This window comes from Falco naumanni, chromosome 3 (assembly GCF_017639655.2).
Source record: "Falco naumanni isolate bFalNau1 chromosome 3, bFalNau1.pat, whole genome shotgun sequence".
Classification (NCBI taxonomy): domain Eukaryota; kingdom Metazoa; phylum Chordata; class Aves; order Falconiformes; family Falconidae; genus Falco; species Falco naumanni.
This window is the reverse complement of record NC_054056.1, coordinates 36,236,635-36,250,532: the sequence shown is the minus strand read 5'-3', so window position 1 is coordinate 36,250,532 and position 13,898 is coordinate 36,236,635.

The following is a 13,898-nucleotide window of genomic DNA, read 5'->3' as shown; positions in this document are numbered from 1 at the left end:
TGTGTTGAAAGCTCTGTTGTGAAGATCTTGCCCTGTCATCTTGTCATTAACTTAAAAATCCTAAATAAAAATAACACAAATTCCCCAGAGCACCTTCAAAACTTTGCCTTTGTAGTCACACTAAGGCTCATCTTTCACAGCATCTTACAGATCCCTTACGTAGGGCCAGCTTGTGTCTTAGTTTTACAAGGCAGAAGATTTGATAAAAAAGAAAAAACTCGTTTGAGCTCCTGCCTAGGAGTATGAGCTTCCTTCCTACACTTACCAGGAAGGGAATTACCATTTTCTGCATGAAAGATATTTTCAACAGAAAAAACAGATAATAAAATTCAGTTTCTCCAACATATGAATGTCACTAAAGCTCACTGCATTACATACTGCCCCCCTCACTCTATATAAGGTTTTTAATGCAACTTTTTTATTATGTACTTGCATATTAATTTTTTTTTTTAGGATTTAGGGGAGTTTCTTGTAGTGCTCTTTCTTGCCACATCATCAGCAGAGTTCTTTACTAGTAAGCACTTGTTAAAGCAATCTTCTCCCGTGTGTAATCCAGCAATAAACTGCTAGAGAACAAAATGGTGAATCTTAATGCATTCTGAAAGAAATGGTGCCCTTGTAGGACAAGGGGAATTAAAAAAAAATAAAAAGGGAAAAGAGAAAAAGATTTTGTTGTCAGATTTAATTTATATTAAGGACACATACTGGAATTCAGAAAATGGGGAAGTTTTCTTTTGAATCTTGATGTGCTACTTTAATTTCTTTCGGGGGAGGATGGGCAGCTGGGAAAAGAGGACAGGCAAGAAGGGCTAAATTACAGGGAAGCCATAGGAGCATTTTGCTAAAATAACAATTGATAGGGAACTATATGACCCAATGCTTAACCACCATTTGTATTGGGAACTGGAGCATACCTAGGTCTCTCTTCATCCAGAAGACTCACTATATTTCCACATGGATCTCAGCAAGATTTCAAAGTGTAGCTTAGAAAAAATAAAGTATCTTGATGCACTGGAGTGCAACATGCAGGATGAATAAGCAACTTTTCCCATTTGCCTGATCTAAAATTAACCTCCAGTGCTGAAAACACACATTTTTATACCTTAAAATAAGGATCAAGCTATGGGTAAGAGCTGGCAGGAAAATTTTCTTCTGATTTAAGGGACCATTTATCTCAGAATCCAGTGTAAAATGCAACTCTTCTCTGTAGATGGAGCACAGTGTTTGTGACCTGAAATATGAGATTCCCAGTTACGTTTCCACATGCATCATAGAAAAGATACAGAGCAACACATCTGCTATAGAAATATGAACTAGACAGTCAAGGATCCAGAGCTTGGATTTACCAAAGGGGAAGCAAACCAAGCATAGATCGTATTTTTGACTACGGAAATGCCATGACCTTATCAGTTAATTGCTTGCTGGCACTGTTTTTAAGCATGAAAGTATGGTCCTGGCAAACTCCTCTATAAGTATCAGAGCCAGATGAAGTGCCCTCATTTTGCTGGAAAGCATCCCTGGAAACCCTGTATTTGATAAGAAGCACAGAGAGAGATATATCAGCCAACTGACTGGTGCATCTTCCTCAAGCTCAAGCTTCAAAAAGTTGCGATGAGTATTTCTGCCTTAACAATTTTAATTCAGAAAACCAGGGGAATGGGTCAAAGCTATCATGTGATTAGATTCTTCTCCGTTGTCTCTCTTTCTGGATACACCATTTCCAGGTACCTACTGACTGAAACTGAAAGACACAGAGCCAGTCCTAGTTGCAACAGAAAAAAAAAAAAAAAAAAAAAAAAAAAAAAGCAACTGAGTAAACTGCTACCAGAAATTTGTTTATTTCCTTCCTCTGTTGTGAAGAATCCACCCAGGTAACATTACCCTACATGTGGAGCACTGGCAGGAATCAGTACCATCATGCATTATCTTGTAAATCTGTTTCTCAGTAAGAGAGCAAATACCGACCTCTTGAGGGAAAGGTCTTTGGTAACTCCAAATAAGACTTTTTTTTTCTAGAAGAGCTGGACATTCCTAGAAAAGCTGGATATCCCAAGACAACAACTCTCCTTTCTCCAGCACCCTGTTTCTTCTTCAGTCGTTTGCACTCTTCTGAACCAACCTGATCAATACATAGTTAATGAAAAGCACAAATAGAGTTGGTCATGGAGAAGCTAAAGGGCAGGATTGGACTAATTTAATCTACATTTAAGGAATTTCAGTTTGTCTCCCTACAACCTGGTCACACCTTTTGGAGTGCAAGAGAAAAAGGTGTATGCAGTAAGTGATTCAAGTGACATATTTCAGGTGTCTGTATTAGGATGCTCCAAACTCCATTGCTACGGTTGAGCAGCTCCTCACTGGCAGCTTAGGTGCCACTGTTTGCACTGAATCCCATAACAAGTGATCTGCCCAAAGCCTTGGGACTGAGATTACAGGACCACTGCAAAAGGGAAAGTTGTCCTAAAGTCCTGCTCCAAGGACCCCTCTGCTAGCCCAAAATCTTATCCCACTGCCTGGTCTCTGATCTCTAAATTCAGGCAAGAGGCTTTCCATTGCTCTGGATAATGCTAGCTGGTTGCATTTGTATTTACAACTCACTTGCCTTTGAATGCTCAGAGGAAACATTTCTGCCTGTTTTTCTTTTACATCAGTATTTACAACTCGGTTGATTGGGGCTGAGGTGGTTTATTTCAGGGTGAGTAATTATACTAGGGACTTCATACATGAAAAATTAATGAAAGGAGAAATTGATTAATTTGTTTGATCTTCATGTGGAGGTAGAAAAAAATCCCACCTGCTCTGAGAAGGAAAATAAAAAGTACTGTTTAAAGCTTGTGCTCATGTTATGAGGGTAATGTCTTAATCAAGGGAAGCCATAATTCAGCATTGCATGGGCAGTTTCACTCCTTGTTTCTATGCAGCACCTTCCCATTCAACCTCTAACGGATTCACCCATTCTCACACCACGTATAGGTGTTGTCCTCTCCATCATATTTATATGCACAGCACAGAAAAGAAAAAAACACACAGGGAGCTGGCACAGAGCTCCCCTCAGTCCCCCATCTGGTAGAGCCCAGGAGCTCTGTTCATATCCCTGGCTGCAGCTACTCTACTGATTTTTTTATTTTTTATTTTTTATAAAGAGTTATTTAATAAGATTTTTTTAATTGGTTTTCTCTAGGTTTTGCATGGACAAAATTAAACCCATAATGTGTGCAGATAAATGTACTGCTACCCCAGGGCTGGTATATCACACAGTGAGATGCTCTTTATTAAACCAATTTTTCTTTTTAAAACAGTATCCTCAAAAGAGAGCTAGGAGAGAAGGAAGATGCTCTTGTGGCCCAGAAGCCAGCCTGGAGACATGCTCCCTGCTCTATCTGCCCACAGGGACTAAATATGAATGCACATGAATGCAAGGGGAGCTTCTTGTTTCTTCACCTAAGTTCATCTTTGATCAATGTGTATAAAACTAAAACTCCTAAAGCAAGGCACATCTCCTAGGGCAGTGTATGCAGTTGAACAGCCAAACTCCTGTTGCAAAATCCAAGCATGGCTGGGGGCTTAAGTGCACTAACCACTATATTTTATTTTTTAAAGGGACAACTTAAATTATATCATTCTGATTGAGCCAAAACAGATATATCAGCAAGCCCTGGGATATTTGTGTTGTCTGTACCCTTTAGTGAGCTAGAAAACTAGTTGCTCTGGTATGTTCTTGAGGCCACTGCAGTCAACAGCTTCTTTGTGTTTTCACTGATAGGCTGGTTCCTAAGGAAAAAAAAAAGAAAGAAAAAAAAAAAAAAGTGCCTGATCCTTTGCCTCATAATACTCAAGCAGGTACCACTTCTGTTTTAAAAGCAAAAGTCCTTCCTTCAGGAACCAGGACCAGAAATAGGCTGTGGGACCCATTTGACAAAGCAGTGTTAAAGCATCTTTGCAAATAACCTTTCCCATGTGGAAAGGATGGGTTTAAACTAGGTACTTCAGAGGATGGTGGTCCCAGCTGAGGGAAATGGGAGGTCAGGGTAGTAAGTACCTAGTGTAAGGTGAAAGGTGAGAGAAAAGCCCCAAAAGGGATGAAAACAGGTCAGAAAATGATCGTCTTCCCATGCTTGTGCACAAATGTCTGGCAAACAAGCAGAGGAGACAGAGATCTGCACGATCCCCTCTGCAGCACAGTAACAGCATCCCTGAAATACTGGAGACACGGTGGGACAGCTTGCAGGACTCAGTCTGGGCTCCCCAAGAAAGGCAGAGGGGTTAGACTAGAGACCTCAGAGGTCCCCTCAAACCTGTGTGTTTAGGAATCTGCATTTCTACTTGGGAAATTGCTGGCAGCCAATAATGTCATTCAGAGCGGGTGATCTGGGGAAGACTGCACTCTTGCCGAGTACACAAAAGTGGTGTTGAGCTGTGACTCAGGATGATGAGAAAGGACAGTGTGCACAGCCAGTTTTCAATGCGATGTGGCTGTTACCTCTCACAAATATGCTTGATAAAGTAGGAATGTGCCTACCTCCCTGATGGTCACTTTGGCAGAGGGACAGATCCCTGCAGAAAGCAGCTAGAGAGATGAACCAGAGCCACGGTCAGGATGAAGGGTTTTCCCTTCCCTCCCAGATGACCTGCTAAGGAGGATTTTTCTTGTCGTCCTTTGCTGAGTCAAAGAAAGACACTGTTAGAAGAGTTTATTTCAAGGGAGAGTGAGTGGGAAATGAGAAATGAAGCAAAGGATGACAATGGGGAACACCTGGAGCAGGACAGAACCAAGAGAAAGTGATTCCCTAATCACACCAGCTTTTTGTTCTTACAGGGTTGGCTTACAGCATGTGTGTAAAGGGATAGTGGGGACAGCTGGACTGCAGGAAAAGCAATGGCCAACCACCACTGCATCCTGCGATTTGGGCTAGCTACCCTGTCTGTCTTTCTTTCCAAGGGACACACTGGCTGACCACTAAGTACTTAACTTCTACTGCATTTATCCTCCAGAGCTCAAGAAGAAAGAGATGTGTTGTTAGAGCCACTTCCAGGCACCGAGAGAGGAATGTGGCTGGAACAGCGCAGGGAAACCGTCCACCTCAGCTGTAACTGTCATTTATGCCTGAAGTTTTGCTTGTTCTCTCATGAGAAATAGTAAAAGGAAGAGGAAGCAGGAGTGAAAGGTGCAGCAGGAAAACAATACAAGACACAATGAGAAAACATGAGACGTCATGAAAAAAAAGATAAAGAGAGATGGAACACAAAGGCAAAACATCCAGAAAAAAAGGCGGCAGGCATGCAGTGGCTTTGCTAGTCAGCGTTACATGAGAAATAACCAGTATCCACAGTGCTGGACAGATGTTTGGGACCCCCTCAGAGAGAAAGCGATTGAGAAAGGGAGAAAAGGGAGACAGAGGAAGAGAGAAGGGAGAAATTAAAGCAGCAGCAAGTGAAAAATAATCAAAAATAAAACAAAGTCGACACAAAAAACGACTTTCATTTTCTCTTGCAGGCACTCTAAAGTGAGCTGTATGAGCAGAGACTTTAATTTGCCTCCTTCCCACAGTCTCAGCCCTGCTGATTCATTCAACTCGGCAAGGCTACACTGCTCACTAACCTACAGTACCAATTTATATGCTAATAGCTTTCGTTTGTAAATCAAGGCAGTCTTCTTCAATGCCTCCCCCCACCCTAAATTCACTGGAGCAAAATGCTGTCCATTTCTGTACACAGGGCTGGGAATTGCTAACTCTGAGACACAGAAGACATCAAATCCTAAATAATTGGATCATTGATGGAGTTAATCCCCCTGGATTAAGTTGCTGTTTCATCTCAGCCCCTCACCTGCTCGGCAGGAGCCTTTCTAAACAGTTTTATAATTAGTGAAGCTTGGGAAAATAAAAGAATAATAAAATCCTGCCTTCTTTTCCTCTGTAGCCTTCAATGTTCCCTGATTTTATTCTTCATAGCTCTTCTTGGAAGGACAAGCTGGGACAGGGAAATGGCACTGCTTGTTTCTTAGATCCCTTTTCCACTTTCGAAAGAGTCTACAAATAGCTGAATAGGGCAAGTCTGGGAGGAGCTTGCCCACATCCAGGAGACAGGTTGGGAATAAAGTGGAACTACTGAGGTCCTGGGTTATTTCTAGTTTCCTGCTGGAGGACACCCAAGGGACCAAATAAAAATACATCTGATCTCCCAAAGGAAAGATGCTTTTGGGAAGCTTTGGAAAACCAAGAAGTCTGTTTTCTTAGCAAAGGTTAGGGCTGTGTTTAATTCATCACCAGTTTAAAAGGAGATCTTTTGATCCCTTCCATTCCCTCTGAGAAAATCCTCTGCCATTACATGGTGCTGCTACAAGCAGCCACTGGGATTATGAATTAAGCTAAGCAGAAAGTGACTTGAGTCTGGGAGTCTTCTACTGCACCACTAGATATTCCACAGTGGTCACACATGTTCATTTATTTTGAACACAAAGTCTGTCCTTTTCCTGACAAATTATCTTTCACAGTCACTGGATTTCCACAGGCCAATAAAAACAGTGTAGTTTGGTATGCAAAGGTTGTTACTTGGAGTAATTCATACCCATCCTTAACACTCCAGAACTCCTAGCCAAGTTTCTAGCAATCAATACCAAAAAAACAAAGTTACCGAGCAATCACGTACTTCTGCCTCCAATGGCAGCCCCATTTCTTCTTGGAAGCCTTTTCTTCAATAATTTTTGCCCAGGATACTTTCTCGCTGTCAGCTTTTGTGTTTTGTGGCATTCAAAGGGATCCCTGGTATGAGCTACTCCTGTATGGACAGGAAAAACCTACTGCTGAGCCTCTAGACTAGACCCATGAGTTTTGAAGATGCCCTTTGGGTGTATTTTGACCACTTCCCTCTTTTGAACACAGTAACTTTAAGAAATCCTGCATTAACAGCAATGGAGATAAATGCTTAATGAATGACGGAGATGATGGCATAGTGACATTCACATCTCCCAGGCTGCAGGTCAGGGTGCTGTGGTCCAACCCTACACCTGATCACCATAGCATCCTGTCTTCCTATTAAATGTTATTCCTAGTGATTTTCTGTGCTGATTTGCTCTGTTAGTTCTACCTTGAGCTTTTGTTTGAATGCACTGAGCTGCAAGCCAGGCTGGTTATGAACAGGGTGGGAGATCTGGGGCCACCTGCTAGATTGACCCCACCAGCCTCAGGAGCTCAAGGTGCCAGACAATGGGGAGGACTGAGACCTGGGGGCCAGCTGCTGAACAGTTCCAAGCCCACATGCTGGATGTGACTATCCCTGCGGTTTCAGTTCTGGTGGGCTGGGGACAAGGAAGAGGATGGAGCCATCTCTGCTGTTCATGTTTATCCATTACATGTATTTATGGGGTGCTGGTAAAGGCACGGCTCTCTGTGCTGAGCTGTGTGTCTGGCTGTGTCTGTACACTCCCTGTGTGTGTGCCTGCTGGGAATGCATGCTCACCCCCAGTGATGTCTGGACTTAGGGACACAGCGCTGCACAGCTTTTGTGCTGGAGCAGGAGGAACACTCTGCCCTGTAGCCCGCTGGTTGTGGCTGTCTTGAACACCCTTCTCTTCTGTGGGGTCTCTCTCTTGATCCTCCTCCACGTTATTATCGCCCCAGCTCTCCCCCAGGTTGGAATTACCACACTGCCAGTTAGGAATCACATCCTGACTTCCACCCTTGATTTTTCCACATTTCTATCTTTATAATCAGGGACTCTTACATCATCAGCATCCTTTAAGAGAAAGAATTGAATCCTTGAAGAGAATCCTTGAAGAGAAAGACAGTCATCAGCAACAGTCACAAACCTCTTGACGTGGTTTAAAGAGATTAAAGGAGCCAGTCTCTCTCAGCTTGACCATGTGGTCTTGATTCCTCTGAGCCTTTGAATAGCTCTTCCCAGTTTGAATCCCTCTTCTCTGACTGGTTGCACTGGTCTCACCACCAAGGAGGTGTCAGGAGCCTGGGCAGCCCCAGGACCCCTGGGTGACTGGACACACAGAAATCTCACCAGGTTCTTGCAAAAAGTCATCTCCTCTTCTTTACTGGTACTGGAAAGGTCTTTCCTGGTACCCTCCAAGCTTGACATTTTATTTTTCTCTGATTGCTGATTGTCCTGAATAGATCCAAGCCTCTCTCCCTTGTCGCTCCCATCTGCTGAGCCTCCCAGGCTGCAGCATGTGCTCTGTGCTTATCTTGACCGTGTGCTTTGTACTATGAAATGTCATTCCGTTCCTTTCCCTGCTCTCACCAGGCATCTAGTTCTCCTCGGATGATGTCTCAATCCTTCTCTGTATTGACAATATCCTTCAAAGTTTTACCTCCAAATCTTTTATTGGCAAACACAACTTTTTTTGTTCCAATGCTCCAAAGATAAATTAAGACAAAATCTTCAGCTTAACTGAGGGACATGATTATTGACTCGTGCCCTACTCCCACCATAGGCTCTTACCCCCAGCTGTTTCCTTATCTACCACTCACATGAATTCTCATTTTCTCTACCTATATCACAGTGCAATAGTCTATGAGACACTTTTCAGAGAGCAGATAAATTATTCTGATTGCAGATCTATGCTCAGGGAAATCAGCTGTTTTATTCAAGGAAGATAATTAATTACTATGGAAAAGCACTCTTTGGTTGACTATCTACACAGTGTGATCCATTTTCTATCTCCTTTGGTCTTTACCGATTATTTTAATGGGTCCAAAACCCTGCCTGACATGGAATGGGGTGAACTTTTATAATCCAAGCTGATTTGCATTGTCCTGGCCTAGCTGGAATGAGAGCATCGGAGGCCAAGCTTTTAAATCACTTCTTTCATTAGCAAACAATAGGTGTCAGCCCTGAAATGTCAACCCTTCCTCACCCCACGTCAGAAAAGAGCTTATTTCACGGGCAGCAACTGGGACCCAGAAATTCCTCTTAGGCCTTTGACCTCCTCCAGAAAATTCAGCCAAACCGAGTGAGAGGATTTTATACCTTGAATGGTACCATGGCTTGGCCTAAAGGGTATCGGTGGAGGAACCAGATGGTCAGTATTTAGCCCTTCCCTCTGCTGCTGGATATTCTGTGCTCAAGCCAAACTCCTCTGCTTTCCTCCGTGTTCCTGTATTTTAAGCAGGTTGCCAGCCCTTTGAAGAGGACATAGCCTCTTATTTCCTATGTAAATGTAAAGCACCCACGACTGATGGAAGCCTATGTTGGCTGAGGCCTCAAAGCTTGAGTTACAATATTAATAATAGGTCTAAACATGAGCTAATGCAAAGAAGCTGCCAATTATTTCAGACAATTGATCAAAGCCAAGAAACACCTTATATATATTAAGTGACCCTTTGATTGCCCATTCCCTGAAAACCCTCTGCCCTCACAGACCAGGAGATGGCTATTTACCTTTTCATTTAATTATTTCTCCTGAAAAGAAACTCCCCTGCACTTCTCTTGCTTCCTGCAGAATTTGCCTCCTTTCTCTCCTGCTTTCAAATCACTCCCAACATTTGCATAACTTTCTTCTGTCATTGCTCCACCTCTGGAGAGGTCACTTGTCAAAGTGCTGCCACAAAGCAGCACTTTATTTTAATTTCGAATTTCTGTGGCTTTGAAGCTGACATTTTCCATTAAAAAAAAAGAAATAAAAAGAAGCTTATTTCCCTCTATGTACTGCATAAAGCACAGCTATGTGTCAGCAACAGCGGCAGGTCACTTTACAAAACCAGCCGAACACGTCGGGAAATGTGGCCACCCTGGGTACCACCACAGGTACTCAACAATTTAGGGAAGAGAAAACAGGGGAAGACTCAGGCATTTATGCAAAAGTGGTGCAGGGAAGCCTGTGACAAAACTAGAAACTGAGTCTCCATCTCAGAAGTCACTGTTCAGTACCTGCTCCATAGCAAAATTCATGTTGACTCCTGCACTGCTACCCCAAAACAGGAACTCAAGATTGTTTTTCACCTCCATGCCCTGAGCTCTGTGTTTTTCATGCCTGCCCTGATCTTTGCAGGAGGGCAGCAACTTGCTGAGCTTAGAATTAAGTAATGCATTTGTGGCTGGTCACCTGTGGGAGGCAAAAATGAGCCAGTCCTATAGGATCAGGTGAGACATGTATTTCTGTTCTTCTTTTCCTTTGACGAAGCTGAACTTTATTACCAGTCTGCTCAGTTGAAAAATTCAGTTTCCTCATCATAAATAGAAAAAAAGAGAAAAATAAATAATAGAACCCCCAAGCAAACAAAACCCAACAAAAAGCCATTGCAGTTGTGCACATCAGACAAGTGCTACTGCAGCTAATTAATTGCTGCATCTTGCTTAATTCCCATTCTCTTTCTGGAGTGCATTGAGCACATTTTTCACATAAATCTTAGCTGCTGTCTGAGTGCCTTTTTCAAGTCGGTTTGACATTAGAAATGTGCTATATTTAACCTGCCCCAATGCATTTTAATGGTTTTGTACATTTATGTTTTTTTACCTGTTTATGGAGTGGTGTGTGTGAGTATATATGTGTGTATATATATGGGTCTCTGTGTGTATGCATGTGCCTATGTCAGAGATTGAGGGTCAGAGTGCTGTTTTGCATCACATATGACATTTTGCCCCATGAGCACTGTGTAGGACATGGTGGTGGCTGCCCACACAAGGTTATATGTACACACTGAGCACTCCTTGGGCATGTGAAAATGCTAAAGCACTTCTAGCCCCATCAGAAACATGCTTGTCACTACTAACTGCTGGGGACATGCTGATTTTGATGATCAGGCAGGTATTCACTTTCCTTTAGAAATCTGGATTAACTGAAGGAATACCTTGGTGATGTCCTGTTTTCTGCATAATGTTCTAAGCCTTTGAATTTTCACCTCCTCTAATGAACAAGTACCTGCCCAGCTGCTGCTGCTAACGAAGCTGCAGGCATTTCCAAGGCAGAAAATTTCATAGTATTGACTTGTCTTTTCCTCAAACTTGGCCTTTTACCTAAAGGACTTTAAAGTCAATGGGAAGTGGTGGTGGTGAAGACTCGGCCCTGGTGTATCTTTGTAGACATGGAGTCGTCTAGCACAAGTCAGGATGCAGCGGCTGAGAGCAGCACACCTGTGCTTATTTCTTAAGTGAAATCTGCAAGGGGAGAAAGCAAACAAAAGCACTCAAACCTTACATAGAATTCTTCCCCACAGGATGAGGGTCCTGCTTGTCCCCTGTTCCCTTCCAAAATACATCATCTGTCCTTTTTTTCCCCAATTTAGAAGTTCAAGGAGCTCTTGCAAACTCCACAGGAGACAAGAGATGTTGCTTTTCAAAGAAGCAAACAGCTGTGAAGCAGCTGGCTGGTGGGAACCTGATCCATGATGGTGATCTTGAGATTTCACCTCTTAAGATACCACAGCTCTTCTGGCTGTCATGGTGGCTGCATGCTCTCTTCAGAAGCCATGTTTCTCCTCCCTAACATGTCAAAGCCACAGTGTCCCTGGGACACAGGAGGAGATGAACAAGGCTGGCCTCCTTATGGTGGGGTTCCACAGAGAGTTGTTAGGGTGAAGGAAGACAGTTCAGGTTGTATGGTTGACTTCTCTTGAGATGATCCGTGAAGAGACTGGAGAGTGAGTGAAACCTGACCAACTCATACCCTGGGCCTCTTTTTTGATGTTACTGTCATAGCAGCTACTCAACTTGCTGAGACAGTGTAATGAGTAACATTCATTACTGGAATATAATGTGCATACAATCAGCAGTGAGTTTCTCTGTTGTCGCTACTCAGCATCATGTCCCCAAAAGATTCACAGGTTTTTAAGCCCAGGAAGGAGTTATTTTGACCATCCAACATGAAGTCCTCCTGCATGGCCCCAGCTGAGGAACTGTGCTCATCTTCCACACTGTCATCTCTGATGCTTGGTAGGAAATTGTTCTACCCAAGGGACATGCCAGCATAAGGGAGCTTTCAGCCTCAGATACATAAAGGAGTTTTGGAAAATCATTAATCAAACTAGGTCTGAGCAAAGAAGCACCTGGAGAGCCCCTCTACATGGATCCCCTGAGGACTCATTACTCAGAGAGCAGTTGAAAGCTACTTTGAAGGTGTTTTCTATTTTCTTGAAAGCTGCAAGGTAGGCACATCCCTGGTGAGGCACTGACCTCTTCCTAGGAGGAGTGGGCTGCGAAAAATAATCACATCCACGCACCCACACACACACCCCATCAACATTCATCTCCTTTCTTTTCTTCTCTGTTTAGATCTTGTCACAACAGGAGCTCAGGAACAGATACTCACTTCAGGCCCAGATTCATCATATCTCATCTTGGACACCTCAGACAGTAGTGCAATGAGTTCAAGCACTGTCTTCAGCCATAAAATAGATAGACCACAGAGAGTCTGTGGACTCCTGCCCTAGTCCCAAACCTTCCAGGAATGCTATCTTGCTCCATATGAGCAGCTGTCACGAATGGGTGATTTGTATTGCTGAAATCACCGCTGTCAAAGGTATTGGCAAAAGTGATCTTAATGTGATGTTGTAAAAGTGTGACTTAACAAAGCTTAATGGGAAGGTTCACTCTATTACTATGTGGAAGAAACAAACAAAGGAAAATCAAGTTAAAAGCAAGCTGGAATGATTTACGCAGAGACCAGAGATGCAAAAGGGTAAGGGAGACCCTCCTGTTGAGTCACAAGGTTTCTAAACTCCTTATGGAGCCTAGGTGTGGTTAGGTCCAATCTTAGTTTTAGACTTAGTCAACGGTCTATGTCTAATGGAATTATCTATACAAAGTTTATAGTAATTAATACTGAGTAACTAAATGGATTATTAATGTTTCATTAGTATTAATTCAGCATGCCATAAGTCACTTACCAAGGATCTGTCATGAGTTAGAGATCTCTCTGCCTTGGACAAAGAAGAATATTAAACCTTGAGAGACAACCCTGCTCAAGGGGAGAGCTACCTGGCATGCAGTCCAGTTGCAATACAGGGAGAACTCAAACTGGGCTCATTCAAAGATCCATTGCTGGTAAAAGGTCTCTCTGCCTTGAGGAGCAACCTTGAGAGTGTCCCAGCTCAAGGGGAGATCGCTGCCATGCGGCCACCCTGCCTGTCAGGGAGAGCTCAAAGGCAGCTCAGTTGGGCTGTCATATTAATGGAATAAAGTAGTGGCTTATAGTCAAATTGCATACAATGGAAAGGTGTGCACGAGACTCCTCGTACCCGTAACTTTCTTTGTTCCTTAGTAAATGAGTCTTGGAAAATGCACCGACTATTAACGTGTTAATTCCATGACTGGTGTTCCAAGCTCATGGGCATCAGTGCTTACTGTGTCACTCTGCTCCTTGGTGGGTTTTCTAGAGGAGTTTTTGGATGGGTGTGGCTCAGGCCTTCACCTTCTTTGGAGCATGTACCAAACCACTGCTGGTTTAGCTAAGGGGTCAAATATATCCGTCACAGCAGCCCAGGGGAAATGCATTTTATTCAATTTTCAGATTCTCCTCAATTTTCCAGCACAGCCACATTTTCCCAGCCTAGCAACCAAGAAGTATGATTTCTTCCATGTGCAATGTACCATTTACCCACTGCCACAGCGTGGCTCTGCCTCCTCCTTGCGAGATCATGTGGGGGTGTTCTCTGTTTGCCCCATGGCTAATAGCCTGGGGTGGCTGCAAGGCAGGATCAGGGGGTTGTAGGTTCAAGGGGACCTCAAGAGGCCCTTTCCAAGCTTGAACTATCATCCTGTGACCCTTCCTTGCAGCCACACCACATTATGACCACAGTGCAAACCGAAACCACCTGTACATATGCTGACCTCCTGTATCCACCGCCTCTGGCAGTGCTGTTATATTTGCAGTCCCATGAACAAAGCCAGATCAAGTGCTCCCTCCTTCCAGCTCCTTTTGATGAGTAGCAGCAGGACCTCCTGATCCATCC